The 26,554-nt window shown below is 34.6% G+C and overlaps 1 pseudogene; it reads right to left on the bottom strand.

The window, feature by feature from the left end:
• Positions 1–21,781: 21,781 nt before the first annotated feature.
• On the bottom strand, positions 21,782–23,212 carry LOC149239639 (putative carboxylesterase 12 pseudogene; annotated as a pseudogene).
• Positions 23,213–26,554: the final 3,342 nt, after the last annotated feature.

Genomic DNA, 26,554 nt, shown 5'->3' with positions numbered 1-26,554 from the left:
TTCTTTATTTGATGTATTTCAATAATGTTCCATCTTCCTCTCTGACATAGCCTAGTCATGCATATCAAGTTAGTTCCACCACTTGGATGGTATTCAAAATTCCCTGGCCATTAATCCTAAGGCCCTTTCCTTCATATCCATCTTCATTACCAAATTTGAAACAATTCCTTTAGTTTCTGATTCTAGGGTGGGTGTGGATGCACTGATAAGCCTCCATTGCACTACAACTTTACAAAGACCACCTCTCTAGCTTATAACTGAAGTTTCATTCCATGCTTCTCCTCTTCTACTTCTTGTAGAAATCTCCTCAGCTCAGTATTCTCTACTTGATTTTTGTATTTGATTTCCTCAAGTTCTTGGAACCATGCATTCTTTGATGTTGTGGTCCAACATTTTCAATTCCAATAGTAGTGAAATTCATCTCATTGCCTGAATCAAAACCTAGGTCATGTTGCACTCTAGCAACAATTTTATCCGTCCCTTTTCCACCAAGGCTGCCTTGAAGTTCATTCCAAGAATTTAATGGAACATGTGGGCTTCTTCAATAAGCCCTCAGATCCACTTCTCAGATCACCATTCTAACTAGACGAGTGTATTCTTTGTGAAATTATGAGAAAGGTTAGTATAAACTTGATTAGGTTTTGTAACATTCACCTCTATATTCCATAGAGTCTTTAAGGTTCCATAACATAAGAATATACTAGAATATTCCCTTTAATATAACACAAAATATTCCATGGAATATTCTACCTCAAGAATAGTTCTTTGATGTGGTTTCGCTACCTTATTCCACCCGGGCATGCATCCCACTCTCCATGATATTTCTGCCCATAAATTGAGCAAATTATTGGTTTAAATATATTTTTCCCAGGTAGATATCTCGACAAGATCATCGGGCATATTGGTTGGTGTCCATATAATAAGGGATTGGTTATTAAGGGGGTCCTAGGATTAAACCTCGTGGGCCTCATTTTTAAACATTTGTTTCGGAAAATATAAAACAATTTGTCAACATGTCCATATGTTAATGAAATTTGTAATATTTAGTTTGGCCATACATTAACAAACCATACCAACCATTCGTATGATACAAAATTAGAGATTTTCTGCATTCCAAGACTGCTTGGGCTAATTTCAAGTGCCACGTGGCACCTTGTGATTGTGTCATGTGGTATGATCTCGTTGGTCCACAATTACCCAGTCACCATGCCACATAACCTTCCAGTGAGTGCCATGTATCAACTTGCAATGCTATCATGTCACCCTATATTACCACATCACTTGTTGTGGGTCCCAACTTGGTCTATTGAATGGGCTATCATGTGGTGTCCTATGGGAGTTCCATGTGGCACCCTATGGGTCCTACCTTCACATAATTTTTATTATTTTCCATGAACTTTCGATGAGAATAAATTTCTCATACAAATTCTAATTGAAGTGACGTTCACGCCATTGGAATAAGCTCGATGAGATCTACTACTCTATGTTGTTTCCATCAACTTTTGAGCACTTCAATTTGTGAGGTTTTCCATACCCTCCTGGATCATTTCATCTCATAAATATAATGTTATAATTGCATCTTTCGAATGTAGTAGGGAATATGAAGTGAAGATTTTACTTATTCTCCACCACTCGCCAAGGTGAGATACAAGTTCCCATATAATTATTTATGATATTCTTATAAGGAATTTCTAGGAAATACAAGACCAAATAATGGTTCCTTTCTCTATTTACAAGTTAGTCCTCGACGATAACTAGGGTTTCTACCAATAATAATTATCAAGGTTTATTTACATACAAATTGCCTTGTTTCAAACTTCATCCCTTAAGCTACTGATGTTTTCCTTCTTATTACAAGCCCTTGGCGGTATCATCCACTCAAGCATGGTTCACGGACTGCATAAAAATTATTTTTAGTTCATATATATATGAAAAATTCCTAGACTGGTTTGGGTTATAAATATCTCTACTATATCTTGTCTTACGTTTTCCATGAAATTTTTTGGCCAGAAGGGCGAGTCTCGATGGATAGAGCCTTGTAACTTTATTTTAATTAAGGGTGATTTTCCTTCTTGTTAACTGAATACTTTTGTAATTCATTATTTTGACTTTGCAATTGAAACCCACATGGTCATAGCTGTCATTTTTTTTCTTTTCCTTTATAAAGAATGTGAAATAAGTATATATTTTCTTTACCATACTATATGTGAATATAATGGAAATCTTGGCTTTCAGAGCATTGTTAGCTTTATTTACCTTCCTATAACCATGCATGTGTTCAATGTTATTTTATTGAAACTTTATGTATTATTATGACTATATATCCATACAAATTATGTGGTTATTATTTAATCTAGAAGGCACAAACTAGGCTAGAATCCTAGTGGACTCCTATCATGGAGAGAACCCAAGAATTTTTTTAGGCCTTAATATTCACTTGCCTAGGACTACATGTCTCTTGGTTAATTGACAAGGTTCCCTTCCTTGTCATGGGACTGCAACAAGCTAACACAGGAATATAATTTTTTCTACTTCTAATCAATTGTATTACTTACTACCTTGTAATAATAATTTTCTTTTACTATAGACTATAATGAACTAATTTTTTTGTTCAAATATAAAATTAATACTTACTATAGATGGCATGTATTTGTGTTATTTCCATTCCCACTAGGCAAATAATACTTAGTCAAACCTTCATGTTCTTCCTTTCACCTTCACCAATATAGTGCACACCGGGGTTAGTTTTAATTACATATTCTCTTCCGCAATTTTTTTTAGTAGAGGGAACACTCACTTTGTGCCTGTGACCACTAGTTTTAATGTAACATAAAGAAAAATAAATACACTACACACACACACACATATATTTTTACTCACCGAACATTAGTAGGTTTATCCATCCATTTTACTAAAAATATGTAGAAACATATAAAATCATAATAGTAGCATCTTATTCCATTCTTTCATAACCCCTAAATAGACATACATAACATGAATAACACAAAAGTATCAAGACATTCACATACCTACATAAAGGTTTCTTGGAAATATATTAAATATTTTATGTTCCTCACAATTGTGAACTATGTTTCTTAGTAGTTCCCCCCAAACTCTGCTCCCCCCAATAGGGAAACAACTTAGGATTCTTCCTCAGCTTCACCTCCTTAATCCCTAGAAGTGACTTGCAAATTTTGAGGTTTAAGCCAGGTCTTTCTCTCCTATTGGCCTTTTCTTTTAATTTAACTACATTTATCTCCTGCAATCTTCTCAAACAACTAACATCCATGACATTTAACTGTAGTCATGTGTTTCTTGGTAGTCTTCTCAACCAACATTCTAGCTATCTTTGACAAAAAGCATGATTCTTCTTTCTTTGTTCCTACCCCATTCTTGGGCATAACTGATACCAACTATATTCCTAGAATTTAGGATTCAATTATCACACATGATGTCCTTTAATATATCTTCAAGAGTAATAATACACAGATTACTTTCATTTTTGTTACACAAAATAAATATTGAAATTATCACGTGATATCACATGTAACCCTTGACTTTTTCAGTCCCATGTCCAATATAGATGTCATAAATACAAATTTAGTAGGGGTATAAAACATTCCTCACTAGAATCGCTATCCCTTTATTCCTTTGCAACATGAATCTCTATGGGACAATTGATGTTTCCCTCATAGAATTCAAAGTGAATCATAGTCCTCCTATCTAGGCCACCCCATCTTCCTTTAATGGCATCTTTTCTCTCAATTGGTCTATGAATTTTGTAACAGAATCAGATGTTATGCTTACCTCTTATAGTGAAGGTTCCTCCCACAACTTCCCTAATAGACGATGTACATCCAAATCCATTAGTAGAGGAGGGACACAGGAGGGTTTGCACAATGCCCATGAATGCATTGGTAGATCATTAGATATTATCATTGAGGCATAACTCAAAAATCTAAATCCCAGCGTAGGATGCATCCCACAGGTGGTTCACTCTACTGTCGAATACATCTCTGAGGTGGAATCTTGATATTTATTTTATCCCTCACCAATTGTACTATAAATCCTTGTATTCCTCAACAATTTCTTCATAAACTCATTCCTAGCTTTTAGGATTCAGTAGAACAAATTAATGTGGGTCTTCTTCTGATGGACTACACACCCACAATCTATTTAGAGCCTAAGTACACTCCCTGGGCTTTCCTACCTTCCATATTTCATGGCCTTGGGCCCCCAACTTATCTGTAGACTTGTACAAGTCCCTTTCCACCCCACACACACCTCTTCCTGCACCATCTTGACATGTTTTTATGACTCTTAGCATCCCATGTCTCTCTCCCCAACAATTCAGTATTAGATACATGTTGCATTTGCACTCACTATAGCTTATCCTGATCACTCACCACCCCTCTCCCATGGGACCTATCTCACTAGATTAGCTTTACACTACCTCTAATACCCCATTAGTCTGATATTATGCTTTGCAAAATAATGTTTGGGCTCCTCGAGCTGTCACATAGGCGAAGTCCAAGCTCATCTCAGAGCCTTCTCGGTTGTTAGATAATTCAAATCCCTCACTCCAAAACCAACTGAAATTATCTTAAATAAAAATCCATCTACTGTAATGGAAAAATTGATCAAGTTCACTAATTCAGAGATTTTGGCCTCGATTGTTGAGTGTGTCCCAGATCCATGGCATGGTCAAGATTGACAAAAGCAAGATCTTTTCACGGTATAACTCTATTGGCATATATAATATTTACTTGAACAGTTGTTAACAAAAAATCATTAGGTCCATTGTGATATCCCCATACAGCTCAATGATCTCATCACACATCATAGAGACCAATCCCTAGAGCACCAAGACTTAGCTATGCATTTTGGAAAAATTAAACGGATCCTCCACTGAGGCAAGGGGCATTTCTCCCCTGGCACTCTAGAATCCCTAATCGATGTTTCTACACTAACCTGATTTATAGCTTATTAGCATCTTGAGTTCTTATTTGTCCATGTTTTCGAACTATCTCTTATTTCTCGATGTTTTCGAACTATCTTTTGTTTATGTTGTAGGGTTGCAATCATGTTATATCTAGATTTTTTTTGTTGTTGTGGATGTCATGTATTTTACACCAAATCTTCTATTTGGATATCTCAATACATATATAATAATTTTTTGAATATAAAATCATCTTCTCGTCAATTACCCAGTTTCCCAAGTTGCATACCAGTGCCCACAAAAACAAGAATAGGTCACTATGGATGTAACTTGAAGCTTTCATAAATGATCAATAGAAATTTAAATTTACTATATATATATATATATATATATATATATATATATGATTCATTCTATGGAAACTACAACATCACTCCCATATTCAGTAGAAATTTAAAAGTTTACACTCATTTACAAGCACTACAATATCTCCCCTATATTGAACTATAAAACACCTCTCAACATAATTAAAAACAACAAAAAATTAAATTTAACGTTAACAAAAAATTATATTATTAAATAATCAATCTTTTTCACTTAAACTTGTTTTATCATACTAATAAATAAATAATTGATATCTACCCATAATCCAAATAAGTACCGTTTGTTTTATTTATCTAAATTCCTTAGATTGATTAGTGCAACTATTTGATACTAGGTCTTGTTAAATAATTTATAGCTTTTGCTTCATCTCACAATTATTTCCCTTTATTAAAGCAACTAAGTGATACTAAGTCTTGATTATAAATAACTTTTACCTATTGCTTCATCCATCGTGTAAGGACCTGTGGCCCAAAGGCATTACCGCCGTGAAGTGCAACTCGTTTGGGTGAACGAGCGAAGTGGAGAACATAACAATGCGAAGTCCTACAACCAAAGTGCGTGTGAAGAACATGGTTATAATGTGCATGAGAAGTGGAGGGCGAACATAATTATACGGTGGATAGTGTGGGCATTCACTTGTAAAGCCGACGGTGAAGAATAGTTGCGTTTGAGGTGTTGGCAATGGTCCGACTGAACGATAAGCAAGTAAAGGGCATCGGTTTGGAGTAAACAAGAGTTGGCCAAGCAATGGCACGACCAAACAGCATAGCATATATATACAATGATGCGTGGAGGCATTGGAGCACATTCGAACATCGTTCAAGGTACTCAAGCAAAGGAGAAGTGTGCAGTTCAATAGTGTAGCCGAAGCAAAGGAAGGTGAGGCGCAGTTCTATGTGCCCAGCCTTGGGCGAGGTCGCACGGAGGTGAAAACGCACAATCTTAAGTCTTGGGTGAAGGCGCAGGTAGGAGGTCGCCCAGCGTATCGGGTAAGGTGCAGGTGAAGCTGCCCGGTGTTCGGGTGAAGTCGTGGGTGGAGACTCGGGTGAGTCGCCCACCCATCAGGTAGGAGTAAACGGTGCGATAGAACTCGGGTGAAGGCACTGGTTGTTGGGCGCGCGTGGTGACTCATGTGAGGGCGTGCCCACCCATCGTTCAAAGGCATTCTTGGGTGAGGTCACCCACCGGTTGTGCGAAGGCGTGCACGGGTGACTTGGGTGAGGTCACCCGCCCGTCGTGCAGGAAGAGCAAGGTTCGGTTGTGAAGTGCGGAAGGCAGCTCGTGTGAGGGCACGCCCGCCCGACTTGGGCAAGGGATCTTGGTTATCACACAGAAGTGTGACGAAGTTGTAAAATTGGCTAAGTATGAAACTTGGGGTTTCCAAGTATACTTGTAAAGCATTGTAACTTTGTAAAATACTATATAATATATTATTCGGGTAGACTCATTATTTAGGGAGTTGCCTCTCCCTTTATACTGTGAAATTGTGTTTTCTTGTATAATTTATGATGATAATGAATGTGTATGGGTGTTCATCGGTATAAAGGAAATAGTAATAATACTTGGTTGTGAAACACAAACTAAGTAGGACACATGGTTAGGCGTAGTCCATGAACATAAGTATTGGTGAAAAGAAAGTGTTCGGTGGTGCCGCACCTCGCCAAGAGCGGTTGAAAGACTACCGCCGGCCTAGGGGCATGACAGGTGGTATCAGAGCTAGTCTAAAGACTTGGAGAAGTCTTGCAGGAAGCTGGGTGAAGCAAGTGTGTAAGCACTTGACAGTTGATGACAGTGGAAGCAGGTACTTGCAGGTGAAGGAAGCTGGTTTCACATACAAGTGGAACAAGGGCTGGTTCATGGTTGCAGGCAACTTGGTGAAGAATCAAGAAGGATGTCTATCTTGCAGGAAATGGGTTTTGCAACCTTCAAGGAATTTGAAGGAAGTCTACTTGAAGAATCAAGTAAGGTTGAACAAAGATTTGCAGAATGGGGCAAAGGCTTGTTCAAAGCAAAGGATGCTCTTCGTGCTTTGGTCAAGGAAGGGATTTCTGACAGGAATAGGGATGAAGCCTATCGACTTGCAAAGGAAGTGGACTTGTTTGATGTAGAACTCAAGGAATTGAAGATAAGGCAGGACTTGATTCGAGAGAAGTGGAAATGGCTAACTCTTGAGAAGAAGCATTTCATAGCTTTGACTCATAAGGAGGAAGTTGCAGAATGCAATGATAAGGAAGAGGAAGCTGTGGTGATTGAGGATGTTGCAGATGTGACAACGATGGAAGATGAACTTGATATTGATCACGTTGGACTAGGATCGTGTAGTTTGCAGACATGGATGAATGAGGATACTCACATGGAGGAGCCTCATGATGATGATGTAAGTACTATTGATACTTGTGTTTCATTTGAGCATTTGGTAGATGGATCGTATGCAGGGAAGGGAAAAATCAGTCTTTCGATGCTAGGGAGGATCTTACCATGGATGTCTACAATGAGACCTTGTATGGAGAAGCAAGGATTGTTGACTGTTGCAGGACTTGTTGGGGTTGTTTGTGACCTTATGGTAGAAGGTACAAAGGCCCTTGACAAGGGAGGAACATGATGATCATTGCAGAGGATTGGGTCATGCTTTAGCCACATGGAGAATTGGCTAAGTGCCCGGCATGACTCATGGACATATTGGAAGAGGGCACACACTTGAGGTATGATGATACTTGGGTGGACTTCTCATGGCCAAGACCAAGAACAAGTCTTGGTGGAACCTTTAGTGGGGGAGCTATGATGGAAGGGACTCGTGATGGTGATGATATGGTTGGGTGACCAAGTTCACTAGACCAAAGATTGCAGACTTGGATGAGGATGACCGATTATTGTGATGAGTCTACTTGGTTAGACTACATGGGCAACTTAGTCATGGACATCAGGCTGGAGACATGGAGCATGGCAGTCTTATGCAGGGACATGATGCAGGAGCACTTGTAGAGGTGTCATTTATGGACATCCAATGAGGAGTGCCAAGGCAGGGATGTTGTGCAGGTGGATTTGCTGGTGTGACATGGAGATGTTTTATGGAGAGGTTGTGCACTCTTGTACAACAAGGCCATGGACTTGGACGAAGTTGTGAGCAGACTATGGAGCATTCCTACTACATGGAGAACTGAGGCATCTTGCAGAAACCTTTGGGCCGAGACTTGTATGCTTGCTAGAGTGTTGGTTGGGGATGGCATATGGAGCTCATGATGACATGAGGTTGTGACTTTTGGAGACTTCATATATGGTGGACTTGGAGGATCTGATGCATTGAGGAGCTGAGGTCAGAGACTTTGATGCAGGATGGGGTGCATACTTTCAAGTACATGTATGGGTGTGGCTTGGAAGAGTGACTTGATGTGGAGGATTGATATGAGACACTTTGGAGTGATGGGGTTACAATGACGATGATGCCTTGGTGGCAACACTTAGGCATGGGTTGAGCCGAGACTTAACCACTTTTGACACATCGGAGCTGATTGGTCTATGATCATGGGCAGCACATGGATAGATGAGACAGGTGTATACCTATTTCTATGGCATACTTGAGGGATGGCACATACAGATATGATGGAGGTGACTTCATGGACCTGGATGTGGCACATCGAGAGTCGGAGTTTGAGGAGATGATCTCTTCACTTTGAGGAGACGGATGTTTTGCAGATGGATGATGTTGGGATAGATGTGGCTGATTTCATGTAGCACATTGACACCAAACGTCATGGACAGCATGTTGCAGATGAGATGAGGACTACTTCATGGACCTAAGCATGGCTTACTTATATGAAGATGGATTCTTGATCGAGTTGGGGATGTGACGAGATGTTCTAAGAAACGACTGATGATGGCATGAGGATGTGCATTCTCATGGTTTGAGCATGATAGTTGGACTAGCTACCCAACTAGTTCAAACATGAGGGAGCTCAATGTACAGAGATGTGTTAGCATTGTGTTGGAGTATCATGGCAGCAGTTCACACAAGGATGACACATGATGAGGTCGACACGAGAGGTTGCAGGAAGCATGTAGCTTGAGATGGAGGGACCAGCCTTCCACGATGGGGAGCAGCATGTGGAGATTGCGACGAGATGGTCAATGGTCATGGATTGAGATGATTTCCGGTGTATGACATACCGATGAGGTGTATACCTTGGTATGGTGATCTTGGTGACAGATGGTTGTCGGGATGAGATATTGTCGAGGACGACAATGATTTCAAGTGGGGGAGGATGTAAGGACCTGCGGTCCAAAGGCATTACCGCCGCGAAGTGCAACTCGTTTGGGTGAATGAGCGAAGTGGAGAACATAACAGTGCGAAGTCCTACGACCAAAGTGCCCATGAAGGAAATGGTTATAATGCGCATGAGAAGTGGAGGGCGAACATAATTATATGGTGGATAGCGTGGGCATTCACTTGTAAAGCCAATGGTGAAGAATAGTTGCATTTGAGGTGCTGGCAATGGGCTAACTGAACGATAAGCAAGTAAATGGCATCGGTTTGGAGTAAACAAGAGTCGGCCAAGCAATGGCATGACCAAACAGCATAGCATATATATACAACGATGCGTGGAGGCATTGGAGCACATTCGAACATCGCTCAAGGTACTCAAGCAAAGGAGAAGTGTGCAGTTCAATAGTGTAGAAGCAACAAAGGAAGGTGAGGCGCAATTCTATGCGCCCAGCCTTGGGCGAGGTCGCACGGAGGTGAAAACGCACAATCTTAAGTCTTGGGTGAAGGCGTGGGTAGGAGGTCGCTCGGCGTATCGGTTAAGGTGCGGGTGAAGCTGCCCGGTGTTTGGGTGAAGTCATGGGGGGAGACTTGAGTCAGTCACCTGCCCATCGTGTAGGAGTAAACGGTGCGGTAGAACTCCGGTGAAGGCGTCGGTTGTTGGGCGCGGGTGGCAACTCATGTGAGGGCGCGCCCGCCCATCGTTCAAAGGTGTTCTTGGGTGAGGTCGCCCGCTAGTTGTGCGAAGCCATGCACGGGTGGCTCGGGTGAGGTCACCCGCCCGTCATGCAGGAAGAGCAAGGTTCAGTTGTGAAGTGCGGAAGACAGCTCATGTGAGGGCACGCCCGCCCGACTTGGGCAAGGGATCTTGGTTATCACACGGAGGTGTGATGAAGTTGTAAAATTGGCTAAGTATGAAACTTGGGGTTTCCAAGTATAATTGTAAAGCATTGTAACTTTGTAAAAGACTGTATAATATATTTTTCGGGCAGACTGATTTTTTAGGGAGTTGCCCCTCCCTTTATACTATGCAATTGTGTTCTCTTGTATAATTGTCGATGATAATGAATTTGTATGGGTGTTCATTGGTAAAAAGGAAACAGTGATAATACTTGGTTGCAAAACACAAACTAAGTAGGACACATGGTTAGGCGTAGTCCATGAACATAAGTATTGGTGAAAAGAAAGTGTTCGATGGTACCGCACCTCGCCAAGAGCGGTTGAAAGACTACCGCCGGCCTGGGGGCGTGACACATCGCATCCTAACATCTCAAGGAAAAACTTCAAGAAAGTCATAAAATTGAAGGAATACATTATTAACTATTTTCACACATAGTAAATAAACTTATGCATTTTTCAAAGAAATGGTGGGTCATTACTTTTTCACATAATCGGAAATTGATAAATTTTGATTATTCCTCCCTGCATAATACTAGTGATAAAGAATATATTATAAAATTAATAAGATTTCTTACCACCATTGTAAAATTGAATCCTCATTGATTTTAATATTTATAAATAAATAAATAAATATTGTCATTTGATTTTAATATTTATAAATAAATAAATAAATATTGTCATATCCAACCCTTGTTAACATTTTAGGGAAGAATACCAAGAAAGGCATGTAGGAATGTTTCAATTGGCCACCTACTTAAATATTTCATATGAAGTCGACCAACATGATATATCTAGCAAGGAAATGGGAGGAGGACATTCCTCTGCCCCAACTTTGGTATGATTTAAAGGAGCATAATATTATGGTAGGGAAAAGGAATGATATATCTAGCAAGGAAATGGGAGGAGAACATTCCTCTACCCCAACTTTTGTATGATTTAAAGGAGCATAATATTATGGTAGGGAGGAGGACATTCCTTTGCCTCAACTTTGGTATAATTTAAAGAAGTATAATATTATCGTAAGGTAAAATTATTGAAATTTATTATTTAGTTAAATAATAAAAATAGATTAGGAAAAAAATAAAAATAGAAGGAAACAATATGTTTTGTTTATGTATATATAAATTATATCAAAATATAAAAAAGTTTAAAAATATTAATATGTCAGAAAATATAATTAAAAATTAAAATATCATAATAAATAACTACTGGAATTTTTAATAAAATATTAAATATCCGATATGTATTTTACCTCATATGTTTTTTTTTTTTTTTTACTTGAATTAAAATATCATGATAAATAACTACTAAAACTCTTAATGAAATAAAACACTTCGTAATAAACATCAAATTAAAAAAATAAAAACACAATCATAATATATATAATATTCCACGTACAAGATTAAAAGTTAAGGCATGTGTTATGCATGACCATTATGAAATAGCACACACATGTTTACCATTCCACAGAGACTAACAAAAATCTCGATTCACGTTAGTCATTATAAACTTAAACAAACAATAATTTTGATTCGGATTACTCAATACGGATTTCACTTAGCAAAATTTTTAATTCTGCATTACTCAATGTAAACCTCAAAAAAAATCTTAATTTATATTTTTAAAATTAATTATTCATAAGTGAAAATTCAAATTAGGATATGCAGTTTTGATTTAACAAAAATACTAAACTTAAAAATAAAAATTTACATGATAATTAAAAAAAAAAAATGAATATCTTTATATTCGTTCAACCTCATTGGAAATTTTTAAAATTATTTCACTATAATATCTCTATATTGGAGAGAGTGAGTGAGAGATGAGAAACCGTTCATCATGTGACTGCGTACACCAAGAAGTGTACGCAGTCACATAACCTGTATACCTTGTATACACATTTCACATTGCGTTGAAATGTGTAGAACTTGTGGTATAAAATGAATCTGCATTGAGTGATACCCTGTCGAACAGAGTGTTTCATGAAGGAGGAGGTGTGTGGGTTGTGCCAACATTGCAGGTGTAGGTTTTCATGTGTGTCATGATTCGTATGAGACAATCTATCAAGTATATGGGTTGTATACAACGTGACTCGCAAGGGCCTTGGACATGTGTACTTTGTGCTTTTGGTTCACGAGTGGGAGCCTCGCGGTATATAGAGGTTTTATTCCACCAGCTTTGTGTTTTCTTCGTTCTTCCAATTAAGTTTCTTACTCATTTGCACGTGCCATGCAAAAATACGGGGCATGCACCTAAGTATATTAAGCCCTTCCCTTATTGTTTTGTTTAGACATTTGTGGTTGTTACTAGGGTTAGAGCTTTTTATTTTTATTGTAGATGGTGACCTTCTTGGCAGGATTCAATGGATGCTCATGCACATACGAATAATTTTTGTTATTGTTCTCACTTAGTTCGTTCATGGAAAGAAACACATGCTTTTTGATAAACACTTTTTTCAAGGAAATAAGTTGAGGTCCATAGATAGGTAAAATATTTTTGGCATTTAATCTATATATATTTCATTATTTAGAAAAAAAAATTGAGATTTATGTTAATGTGTTTAGTTTATTATTTTTTATAATGGTTATGTAGTTTTACTAACATTTCTTCAGTCTATACATAACAACTATTATGATAGTTTGCATGAGGAAAGAATGTGTGTTTATATGCACAAAAGTAAATAGCTATTGGGCTAGATTTATTTTGGAAAAGAATATGCATTATATTAGCTTTTTTCGGAATGAATTATGTATTTACATGCAAGATTATGTTAGCTTTCTTTTGGAAAGGATTATAATTTTCATTCAAGAATGTATTAGCTTTCTTTTGGAAAATCTTATGTATTTGCATGCAAGATTGTGTTAGCTTTATTTTGTAAATGATTATGTATTTGCATGCAATAATAATAGTTATGATGCTAGATTCCTTTGGAAAAAAATATCTATTTACATTTCTCAAGGTAATTGTTGTTACATTAATTTCTTATGGAAAAAGGGTATGTATTCATATGCACAACGATGATAGCTAGTGTGCTAGTTTTACTTTAAGAGAATATGGATAGTTGTGATGTCTTGTACAAACAAATGATAGTTAATGTGGTGTTTATGTATTTTACCCTATGCATGTGAGTTATGGATGAACCGACATGTGTCCTAACCATATGTGTGTAAATATAAATAGACATGTTTTGGTAGTTATGTACTTTTAAATAATGTGTGTGCAGAGTTAATAAAGAGGCGTGTGTCAAAACTTTGTATGTGTTTCATTTATGTACATGAAAAAGAGGCTTGAAGCTTAACCAGTAAATATTATTATTTGGATGTGAGAGTTTGTTGACAATAGTAATTGCAAGAAAGGATTGTAACTCATGGGAACAATAGATTATATTTAACATCATGGAAGCAAAAGATTTAGTATTCAATATAGATTAAAGGAATATTAGTCATAGGATAATCCACTCATGAAAACATCCACACCACAAATACATAATATTCGAGGATTTGTGGGTAAATATGGGGTAAATGATATCATAATTAATGTAATAGCTTCTAGCTAGTTATGTTTTACTTAAAATGATATCTATTTGTAATATTTTATGACAATGGTGAAGGGATGGACTTCTTTACAACCATTGAGTGAGGGGGGACCACCCTCACGAAATGTTTAGTAAAATTAAAAGTTTTCTTGTTTTTCCCTATGAGGTTTCTAGGGCATATCAGTGTCCAATGATGTGTTTTCTTATTGTTTCATGCTAATGATGTTTCTTTGTTACATGATGTTAACATTTAAATTATTAAATATGTGAATAACTAGCCTAGATAAAAGAACCATGATAATGATGTAAGTTTACAATAGGAAGATTCTGTTAATTTACTGTCTCAATGTTTGTAATGTCATGTGACTTGCTATTCCGTTTTTAAAGTTAATCTATGTAATGATGAATATTTAATCTAATGGACAGTGAGAGAATATGGAATAAGTAATTCAGAATTTTACATGCTAGTAAATTCCATAAAAAAATTCCTAATCATATGTATTTTTTTCACAAGGATTATCGTGGGATGTTACAAGTGGTACCAGAGCAAAATTTTGTAGCACTAACACCTTTTGGGAATCCGTAAGTGGAAAATGAATAGAGGTATGATGTTAATGAGTATCAATTCAAGTATGAAAATAACAAAATTTCCATGGAAATGTATGCAGTATACTACATTTGACATGAGATGCATGATGGTGTTAATAACCGCATTAAAGAATGATAAGTGTTAGTGTCTACTTCAAAGAATAAGTGTGCTTATGGCATTTGAAGTTTTATGCAAATAAAAGACAATAAGGAATTATATTGTAACGTTTCGAATTAAATTATGAATAATTTTGAATAATCACACTGTGATTAGTGATAGTGTGAGTTAATTATCAACCTTTGCATGTATATTCTTATGACAATATTTAATGGTTCATTTAAAGAAAAAAAATGTTTAGATTTACAATTCATTTCTTATAAGAAAATAATCAATGCATGTATTTGTGTGATAACGAAGGATTGTACAAAAGTGGGGGTTGTCTTTGAAGAGGACAATATGATGTTTTAAAAGAACATTGAAAGAACCCCTTTTGATGTTAAAGATAAACAATGAGTCGAGTGTTATGGTTTTGACTGTAATGACTAATTGACAATTGAGTTTTGTCATGGATTTTGATTGAGTTATGATGGTTAGTAACATTTATTATTTGTTATTTCATTACACCATTGTTTGTGGTCAGTTGACAAACTATATTGGAATATGCATCATTCAATTCTTAATTCAAGATTTAAAATGGTAAAAAATGTGATCACAATAGATTATTCTATGGTGACAATACATTGTTGAATTTTCGGTTGTTTGGACTATTACATTAATTGTTATCAACACTTACTAATAATAAATTAATGCTTTTGTATGATTAAATCTTTGCATAGGCTTTTACACATAACAATATTATATGCAAGACATTATTGCAAAAGTGGATGCCTATTCAACAAGGCATACATATGACTACAAGTTCTTGAATGATACAAAAAACTTAGATCATGATACAGTGGTGTCGTTAAAGAGATTAGTTTGATATAAATGTTTTGTTATGTCAGGGATTGTAGCTTTGCATATGAACATGCAAAAATAACAATTACGAGGATGAGAGAAACTAAGATTATTTAATCATATGATAATATACTAAAATGCATGAAATTGATTATGTATGTTTGACAAATTTAATATACAACTAGTGGTAATTAGATGTTGATGATTACTTTATCTTTTCAAACTTCACAACTTTACAAGTTGATGACTTAATGATGATGCAAGTTGGTATGTGTTTTACATTTAGGAAATATGTTAACTTCACCATTTAAAAATATTCATCAAGTGCATGTGAATATTGTGGTGACATTACTTATGAAATCTAATAAGTTAATTTCATTATGTTATGGAGATGTCATGTCTCTGTTGTCATCACTAAAAAAAAATATGGATCGAATTTTGAATATATTAACATTACTGATTTATTTAGTTTAGTAAAGTTTGTGTGATTGACTTGAATTTGGTAATGTTGCATAATGAGTGTTGATTAGATACATATGCGTAAATGAAGTATCATTTTACATGAATTAGTGACTACATTACTTTTCAAGGTATTTTTCCCTTAAACGTTGTTGGAAAACTAACTTCATGGAAACTTTGTCCTAAAGTTCCTTAGATGTAGCCTTATTTGTTATACATCTAAATGGTTTATGAAATATTGATAGGACCAATACCCTTCTACATTCTTGAAATATTAAGAGCACCGATTCCTATGAAAGTAAAATGCATCCTGAATGTATTTGACAAAATGTTTTGTGCATACCAATATTTTGTAGAAAGTGTGGTTTTAACAAAATTAGTTGTGACTAATTTTTCTAGTGTGACTAAGCAGGGAAGGCTCAATGGAAGCATAGTGATGTCACTAAGATTCTAGTAACATGGAACAAAAGAACCTCCAAAAGGTAAAATACTGCAATGTTATTTGCAATTGCAAATGAGAAGGTATCATGTCATGATATGCAATATATGGTAATGTTTTTGTAAATTGCGTGATGATTATATGTGGAAAATTTGTAATGAATACCACCTATATGACATGTGATGTTAGTCATGAGTTCCTATCAATTTAATTTTACAAACTATGGGATACATGCTGAGGGTCAAGTATGAAGGCATGTTGTACATAAATGTTCCTTCTTCTTCAATGTGAATGTGCATATGTTCAGTTATATAAATTACAGTTGGAAAAAGGTGTTAAAAGATAATTTCACATCTCAAACAGTTATAGGATAGTTGTGAAGGGGCAAGGAGGCCTTGAGATGAGGTTTCCTCTCCCTAGAAATAGATGGTCTCATTAACAGAAAAAGGTTGGCCAAGATGGTGAGATGGGAAAATCCCTATGCAACCTTGTTGATTTCGGAGCATGTTGGTGGAGGCCCAAAGAGTGAGTTTTTGAGCTGTAAACTCCTTAAGACCTGACGTTGTCAGAGGAATAGGTAGGACCCTTCTAAGAGGAATCTTGTGTTAGACCAAGCGTTGTCACTGTCATGGAAATATGTTTGATGTGAAATTGGCTTAATCTAGTTGTGGAAACTAGTTCCCATTGGTTGGAAGGAGAATTCTTTTGCCCACTGTGGTTTCTGTGGTAAACCAAGTTAACTAATATGATAAGTTATGTGATTGTTTTGTATTATTATGTAAAAAAATTATTTACATCTTGACAGGAAAGGAGCCTAGTGCTTAGAAAGGAATTACTGGAAGTGTAGTTACTTTATTGTGCTACCAATATTGTGGATTCCTTTGGCGGGGGCTAAGACAATATGCACTTGGTGTAGTTATTGGTCATTTTGATGATTAGAGAGTAAGGTTCTCTCTAAGTACTTGTCGATGTACTGTGAATAAAATATCATCTGACATTGCATAAATAATTAATGATTGAAAATGTTGTGATTAATTTAATTATGTTGGATTTGTTGGTCATATTCTACAATGTAATTTCCATGGAGGTTGTGAACCACCCTAGGTGCTTGTTGTTGGGTTGTCAAACCACTCTTGGAGTTCTTACCACAACTGATAATGATAAACCCCCTGCAATTAAAATTCTTGTGTAAAGTGACCATGATTTCCAAGAGTAATTGGCAAGTAACAATAAGGCGGTATAGAGACTTTATTTTGGCTTTTATTGAATTGAATAAGGGTTAAGTGATTGGAATAAAAATTGAATATATTTGTAGGTATAAATGTTTATAATTATTGATAAACTGATTGATTTTAGTTATTTAACATACAAATCCTTCATTTTGAAAGGGAAAAACGGCTTTTGATGGTTCTAGATGAATGTCATGTGTGAAAGTTAGTGATGAACATTGAGGATGGTGTTGTCTTTTGGGGGGGGAGTATATAATGTCCCTATATTTATAAAACATGATATTTATTTATTTTAACAACTAAATAAAATAAAGAGCTCAAAAAAATTAGCATCTAGATTCAATTATGGTTCTATAATAACCACCCAACCGAATTCGAAAGAAAAAGAAAAGGATTCATGACGTGTCTCTTAAAAATATGATGTTTATGAATTGGTGTCAAGAAGAGATTTATAGGAGGGTATCAAAGGTGCCAGGAGAAAGCACATGAAAGATGAGAAACATTTCCTTATTTGCATGTGTACACCAAGAAGTGGAGATGAAAAATGTGTAAAAAATTGATGTATAAAAGTGAATCCACATTGAGTGCTACCCTGTCAAGCTAAGGGTTTCATGAAGGAGATGTGTGGGCTCCATCCACACCACAAGTGTAGGTTTTCATGTGCATCATGGATTCACCTAAGACAATCAATCAACTATATGAGTTTTTTACGGTGTGATCCGCAAGGGACTTGCACATGTGTGCTTTGTGATTTTGAATGACGAGTGGGAGCCTAGCGGTATATCAAGGGCTTGTTCCACTGAATTTTTATTCTCTTTTCTCTACCAAGTAAGTTTCAAACTCATTTGCAAGCGCCATGCATAAAGATGGGGCCTGCAACTAAGTGTATTAAGCCCTCCCTTTATTGTTTTCTCTAGACGTATGTGGTTGTTACTGTATGATCTTTGTTAAAGCTTGTTATTTTTACTGTCAGTGGTGTCCTTCTTGGAAGACTTCCATGGATTCTCATGCACAAAGAAATAAGTTGTGGTAGTTTTCTTTTAATATTTATAATTATAATTTACATAAAATGTGTAATATTACAAGTATGGACATTTAATAACGATGCTCTCACTTAGTTTCTTCGTAGAAAATGACACATACCTTTTGATAAACACTTCATTCAAGAAATTCTATTGAGGTCCATAGATTAGAATAATCTTCTCGGCCTTTAATATATGTATATTTCATTATTTAGATTTTGTTTTGAGCTTGATAGTAAATGTGTTTAGTTTATTATTCCTTTTAAAGGGCATGTAGTTTGATTAACCTTTTTTGAGCCCATAGACAACAACTACTATGATAGTTTTCGTGAGGAAACAACGTATGCTTATATGCACAAAGATAAATAACTATTAGGCTAGATTTCTTTTGGAAAAGGTTATGTATTCGCATGCAGAATTATGTTAGCTTTACTTTGGAAAAGATTATATAATTGCTTGCAAGAATGTGTTATCTTTCTTTCAAAGAAGATTATCTATTTGCATGCAAGGTTGTGTTAGATTTAGTTAGAAAATATTATGTATTTGCATGCAGGAATAATATCTATGGTATTAGCTTCATTTGGAAAAGAATATGTGATAACATGTATCAAGATAATAGTTGTTAGGTTAATTTTTTGTGGAAAAAGAATATGAATTCACATGCACAAAGGTCATAGCTAATGCGCTAGTTTTAATTGAAAATAATATGGATAGTTGTGATGGTTTTCTTTAGGAAAATAATGTGTCTTTTGGAAAGAAATGGTAGTAAAATGTAGTGTTTATGTACTTTATCCTATGCATTTGAATTATGGATGGACCGACATGTGTCATAACCATACATGTGTAAAGATAAATAGACATGTTTTGATAGTTCTATACTTTAATTCATGCATGTATATAGTTAATAAAGTGGTATGTATCAATATTTTATATGTGTCTTATGCACATGAAAAGATGCTTGAAGCTTCACCAATAAATATTTTGTATTTGAAAGAAATGATTGTAACTCATGTGAAGGACAAATTATATTTAACATTATGGCAAGTGAAAGAACTAGTGGTCAATGTAGATTGAAGGAATGTTCGCTGCAGGATAATTGACTTATGGAAACAACCATGCTACAAAGTCACAATGTTCGAGGAATCATAGGTAAATGATATAATTATTAATGTAATAACTTCTACCTAGTTATGTTGTATTTAAAACGATATTTCTTTGTAATATTTTATGACAATGGTCAAGAGATGGACTCCCTTACAGCCATTGAGTGAGGGGTGAACACGCTCACGAGATATTTAATAATATTAAACATTTGATGACTTTTCCCTACATGGTTTCTAGGTTATATTAGTGTCCAATAGTGTGCTTTAATATTGTGGCACACTAATGATGTTGCTTCCTTACATGATGTAACATTTACATTATTAAATATGTGGATAACTAGCATAAGTAAAAAAATCCATGATAATGATGTAAATTTACAACAAAAATCTAATGTAATTTACTGTCACAATAGTTGTAATGTCATGTGACTTGCTATTCCATTTTTAAATTTACTCAATGCAATGATTCAAATTTAATCTAATGAATAGTGAGAAAATATAAAATAAATAACTAAAAATATTACATGCTAGTAAATTCTATAAAAAAAAATTATAATATTATATATTATTTTGCATGAAATTTAAGAAGATATTAAATTACAAAAATTTTAAAAATCAATAAACTTTTTCTCAAAAAATAATATATTTATGGAAAGTAAAAATAATAATATCTTCAATATTTGATATTCAAATATATCGTTATGATAGAGAGATAAAATATTTGAAAAAGATATAAGGAGAAAGAAACAAATAATATGTTCAAAATGATGATCAACCTTACTTAAAAGGAACTAAAGTTAAAAGAATTAAAATATTAATTTGATAATAAATAATATTAAGAAAGTAAATTTAAATTTTTCCATACTTTCAATTTCATTGTTTTATTTTGTTTGGTAAGGTATATGTTTTATAAATAAGCATTTTTTATAATATAAAGGAATTATATTTTTTATAATGATGAATGTAGAAATAAAGATTACAAATTTTGATGTTAAAAATTATAATTATATTAAATTTTTAAGAAATATTAATCTTCACTTTCTATTTGTGTGAGGGAGGAATTTTTTTTTTAAATATATATTTAAAAAAATAATTTATAATTCATAAATATTTAAAAAAAACATTATAATTTATAAAAAATTTGAAAGTTATTTTTTCAAGTTTAAACCAGATTACAATCATTTTAACTAACCACATTAAATAATAACTATTATATCTAACCACTTAAAATAATGTCAATTAATCAATATTTTTTTCATATTTATTATTATATTTACTATAGGTATGGTATTATTGGTATTACAGCATTTAGTTTTGGGTTGATTGTGTATTAAATTTATGTAGCTTATTCATAATTTAACATTAGGAATTTGATTTTTTTTTTTATTTAAATTTATTTATTTGTAAGGTGATTGATTGACATCTTATAATGGATTTTTAGTAACTTCCATTTCTTTTAGTTACCATTTTTTTTCTATTATTTCTATTTTCATCAATTATAAATTTTGTTATCCACATTTTCAATTTAACATGACTAATTATTATATTAAAAACATATTTTAATAAATTTAATTATACCAATTTATATATATTAAAAAAAATAAACATATATATATTTTATAAATATATTAATTTATTATATTTAGAAATTTATAATTCATTAGTTGTTTTATCACAAAATTATTTTTTAGTTTATTTAAATTATATTTAAAATATAATCCAACACTAACTACTCTGTAATCAGTATTTTATATAATAAAATAAATATTTTTAAATAATTTATTTTAATGCATGATAATAAAACCTTTAAAACAATCCTATATGTAACTTTTCCGTTTAGATGATATTCACAGATTTGACCATAAAGGAAAGATTTATCGCTCAGTTGTCTATGCGGAAAAAGCTAATGAACTACAAAAGCCAAGCAGAAACTGATTAACTACAATATGTGTCTCCCCAGTATACATAGATAATCACAAACTTTAATTTCATGCATTTTCATTATACTGCAGCTAAATCAACGGAATGTAAAAGCTATTACCCTCTACAATTTCTAAACTGAAGCCCTATTTGAAACCCTGTCCACACAAATACATGAGAATGGAATAATATACTATGATGATACTCACAGTTGTCTCAATCGTTTCCCTTATCGGAGGAGGAATCCATGAAATCCAAAATCCGTTTCATCATCAAGGGCGCATTCTCAGACTTTGGATTCAGGAGATGAAAGATGTGGTTTTCGCCTTCCGTCACAACGAGCTCGACATCTTTGCCCGCCCTTTTTAAGGCCTCGTAATACAATATACCCCGATCTCTTAAAAAATCCTTCTCTGCCACAAATACAAGTGTCCGAAGATACACCAGAGTGGACAGAGCCGGAGAACGGGCTCCATCTGGGTTGCAAAAAGGGTGGTCTCTGCCCGCTCCCACCGGCAGAGAGATACTCCACATTCCATCGACCGCCTTAATTAAACCCTGCATCTCAGCCGCCAATTCCCACTCAATTCGTTCTTCTCCGCCGAAATAGGGATGGACCAGAATGGCCCCTTGGAAACACAGCCCATCCCAATTCCTTCCGCTGGCACGCATGCCCATCTGGTGCACGATGTTGGCCCCGGCACTGTCTCCTGAAAGGAAAACCTTGCTAAAATCTGCGTGAGAAGCGAGCCACGGATCCACAGACACCCCATCCAGCGCCACTGCCTGACTGTCAAGCCATTCAAGAACACCAAAACAATCGTCATAAGCGATGCTCAGGGGCCCTCCGGTACTCCACGGACGCACAAATCACCTTGGCCTCTGCAGCTACTTTATTAAGATAGCTGTGATAAAGTGGCGATGCAGCCGATTCAACGCAGAAACCCCCTCCGTGAAAGTACACAAGTACCGGGACTTTTTGTTTTACATCAGTGACCTGCAGAGGAGGGAGATAGAGCCGAACGAAGACGCCTGTCTGAGGATCCAACACAACGTCCTTGGATGCCACTTCCTCGTCAAACTTATCATCATGTGAATTAGGGGGTACCGTTCCCCTGTCCATCAACCATTCAACCGTCCCATCTTCGTAGACTCTCATAAAACTGGGAAGTTCAAATACGATTGGTGAAGACGACGACGACTCCATAATTATGGTGAGACCAGAAGGGAGCAGATCGTAAAATCCCAGAGGTATTGGTAGCTTGCATTCAATGCTGTGAACACATTGGCGGGGATCTACACTCCCTGCATTATTGCACACTCGATGTGCTAAACGACAATACCAGTTCGTCATCGCTGAACTCTTCTTCCTAAAATTTCCATCCATACCAAATTCTTACAGTAGATTCTTTTTCTTTCCACAAAAATCTTAACAAAAGTCACATCAATATCAGATTCTTATAGTAGATTCGTTTTCTTTCTGCAAAACTCTTAACAAAAGACAAACTTCTTCAGGTGGATACATTTTCTCTTTGGGAAATCTCCCTTAAAGTCATAAATTTAGTGGTGCAGATTCATCATCCTTTTCCAAAATAATTTATATTAAAATGAGAAATTATTATCTTCATCTTTGTACGAGTGTGTAAATTTTAAAATAATATATAAATGTGATGAGGGTCGATCCACTTGAACTTTGTGAAATTATTGAAGTTTATTGTTTAAAGACGGAATAAATTAGTGAAAATTAAAGGATTTTGTTAATTATTTTTAAATAAAAGTGATGGTGTTTAAAAAGGTTAGGATTCTATAGCGTGAGAAAATATTTCTTACTCTCTAGTCAAGCTTTCTTATATTTATTTAATTATGGAATTGAAATTTAAATAGGTGTAACATTTTTTAAGAGGGATATGTTTTTAATTATTAAACTCACATCTCTTTTAAATAGTATTAAATTAGTTTTTTAATTATTTTTAAGTTATATTAAATTATTTCTTTTAATTAAGAATAAGAGATATAGTATTATGTATTATTTAGTTAAAGTTTTCAAACTTACTAAATCAAAATTATCAACATTAAGGAACAACACAATCACTAAATGTTCCAAACAAGAATGTTTAATGTATTCAATATTCTTCTTACATGTGTCCATTTTTCTTTGAGTTGTGATATGTCTTATCACTATAGATTCTAGCTCATTCCTATTTTACTAAATTTGGATTGAGATAAAATTAATGATGGACAAACTATGAAAGAAATGGTTGGTTCTACAACAAGTGATTAATAAGACATATTTGCAATCATTGAGAACTCTTTCAGCTCCCTCGATCGTAAGACATTGGTGAAGAACTGAATCGACACTGACACTGTATAAAGTATCGCCAATAATACGGTAGGGTTGGGAGTGATGCCAAATCCTGCGGCAATCATCTTTAGTCAATGCGGACCGTAACATGGACGTCTGGAGATACACGATGATATATATATATATGTATATACATATATATATATATATATGTATATACATATATATATATATATATATATATATATATATATATATATATAGATATATATATATACATATATCTATATATATATATATATATATATATATATATATATATATATATATATATAGTATTTACTTTTAAATTATTGGGTTAACATCCAAACTGGGTTGAACATTGAATTTCACCTAACTCATATACCTCTTTGTCTGTGACATGTATCCTTTGACAATTTTAAGATGATGTAATTACAATGTTATTGCCTTGGTATATATTCCTACCTAAGCCTAGAGCTAAGGGTTAATGTTATCTATATATTTTTTCTCTTTATGAGATATTATTCCAATCTCATTAAATTATTTCTTACCACCTATAAAATATAGTTATGGTAAACTAAATATCATTATGTCAAACTTAATACATATATGTATCATGTTCGAGCTTGACTACCAAGTCTATGCATAACATATATATATATATATATATATATATATATATATATATATATATATATATATATATATACCATCGTATTAAAATCCATAGGCAGACATATTCAATGTTCAATGAAGCTTCTAGAGCTTGAGGGCCTCATGACACATGTGTACACATGGATCTAGTCAGCACTCTGTCCACGTGATCAAAATTACGTGGAAGGGATCCGCGTAGCCTACAAAAACTTAGACATGTGTCTTAATTTAATAGTAATGATTGTTATGATTTTGGTCGATGATGGAAATTCTCATTGCAAAGTTAGGGTAACTACCACCCTAAGCCTCCCACCACATTGGTCTCATTTACATTTTACATGTTAAGGGAGGACCTCAGAAACCACAAGGAGTTTTGGGTAAAATGAGAAGGGTTTATGTTTGCATTTGAATAGATTTCCATTAAAGATGAATTTTCTCACTAACATTATGAAGAGAATAAAGGTTACCTACCGAACGTGGTGGTATTTTCACATAAAGTCTTAGAATAAACCTTTTGAATATGTTCAATTACTTGGATATTTTGTATATATATTATCTTCTATGAACATGGGTTAAAATTCACGTAGATGATATTCACTAATTTTCATTTGTCTTGGTAATGAGTTGTAGGTTAATCCACTGGCTTCTGTTGTAGGTTATGTCACAACATCTCCCCTTCATCAGAACTCAATGACGCTATGCATTACTCATAGTTTCTTCAAAGATAAATCTTCAAAACCAAATTTTAAATTAAAAACCCTAACTCTATTCCTTTCAAAAGGGTTTCTTCATCCAGAAAATTTCCTTCGATGTTGTTAAACAAAAATACTCAAAGAGCATGAAAATATCATTAATTCAACATACATGAAGAAGAAACACAAAAATAAGGTAAGATAGATGATGCACCAAGAATTTTTAATGGATTTCACTCACAATGTGTTAGCTACGTCTCTGGGCCCTGCTTCAAGTGGGGAGGCCTCTATATTTTTCCTAGCAAAATAATGTGAAGTACATGGAAAAATAAATGCAAATACCTCACATATGGGAATGACCCAGAAATATGTTACTCAAAGTGCAGCATACTCCATACCATCCACTCAACCTCAAAATTATGCAGCTTTAGAGTATAAACAAGACCACCTTTTGACATGTGAAAGGTTTCCTCAAAGTTCATTCCAAGCCTTTAATGACACATGTGGAATTCTTCCATAAGCCCTTATATCCACTGTTTAGATCACCATTTCGACTACACCATTGTATAGATTCCTTGTGAAATTATAAGAAAATGAGTATAAACTTCACTAGGTTATATAACGTTCACCTTTGGATTCCTAGAGAATCCCCAAGATTCCATAGCATTAGAATATAATAGAATATTCTCACAAAATATTCCTTGAAATATACCACATAGTATTTTGTGGAATATTCTACCTGGAGAACTATGCTTAGTTGTGGTTCCATTGCCTTGTTCCACCCACACACATGTCCCAATTTCCTCAGTCTGACTCCTTGTGAAATGAGAAAACTAATGGTTTAAATATATTATGCTTAGGAGAATGACCCAATAACACCATTGGGAACATTTGTTAGTGTGTATATAAAAATATGTTTCTTTTTAAGTGGGTACTAGGGTGAAACCTTGCGAGCCTCCTTTTTTAAACACAAGTTTGACAAAATATAAAACACTTTGTCCATACATTAATAAACCATACCAACCATTTGTATGAGATAAAATTGGATATTACACACATTCGAGGGCTACTTGGCATAATTTGAGGTTCCACATGACACCGTGTGATTAGGGCACATGGCATACTTTCATTGGTCCATAATTACCCAGTCAGCA

This window comes from Pinus tabuliformis, chromosome 8, assembly GCF_031772625.1.
Source record: "Pinus tabuliformis cultivar Carrire ecotype Pingquan chromosome 8, CPIR1, whole genome shotgun sequence".
In the NCBI taxonomy this organism is placed as follows: domain Eukaryota; kingdom Viridiplantae; phylum Streptophyta; class Pinopsida; order Pinales; family Pinaceae; genus Pinus; species Pinus tabuliformis.
This window is presented reverse-complemented; position numbering and strand designations above follow the sequence as displayed.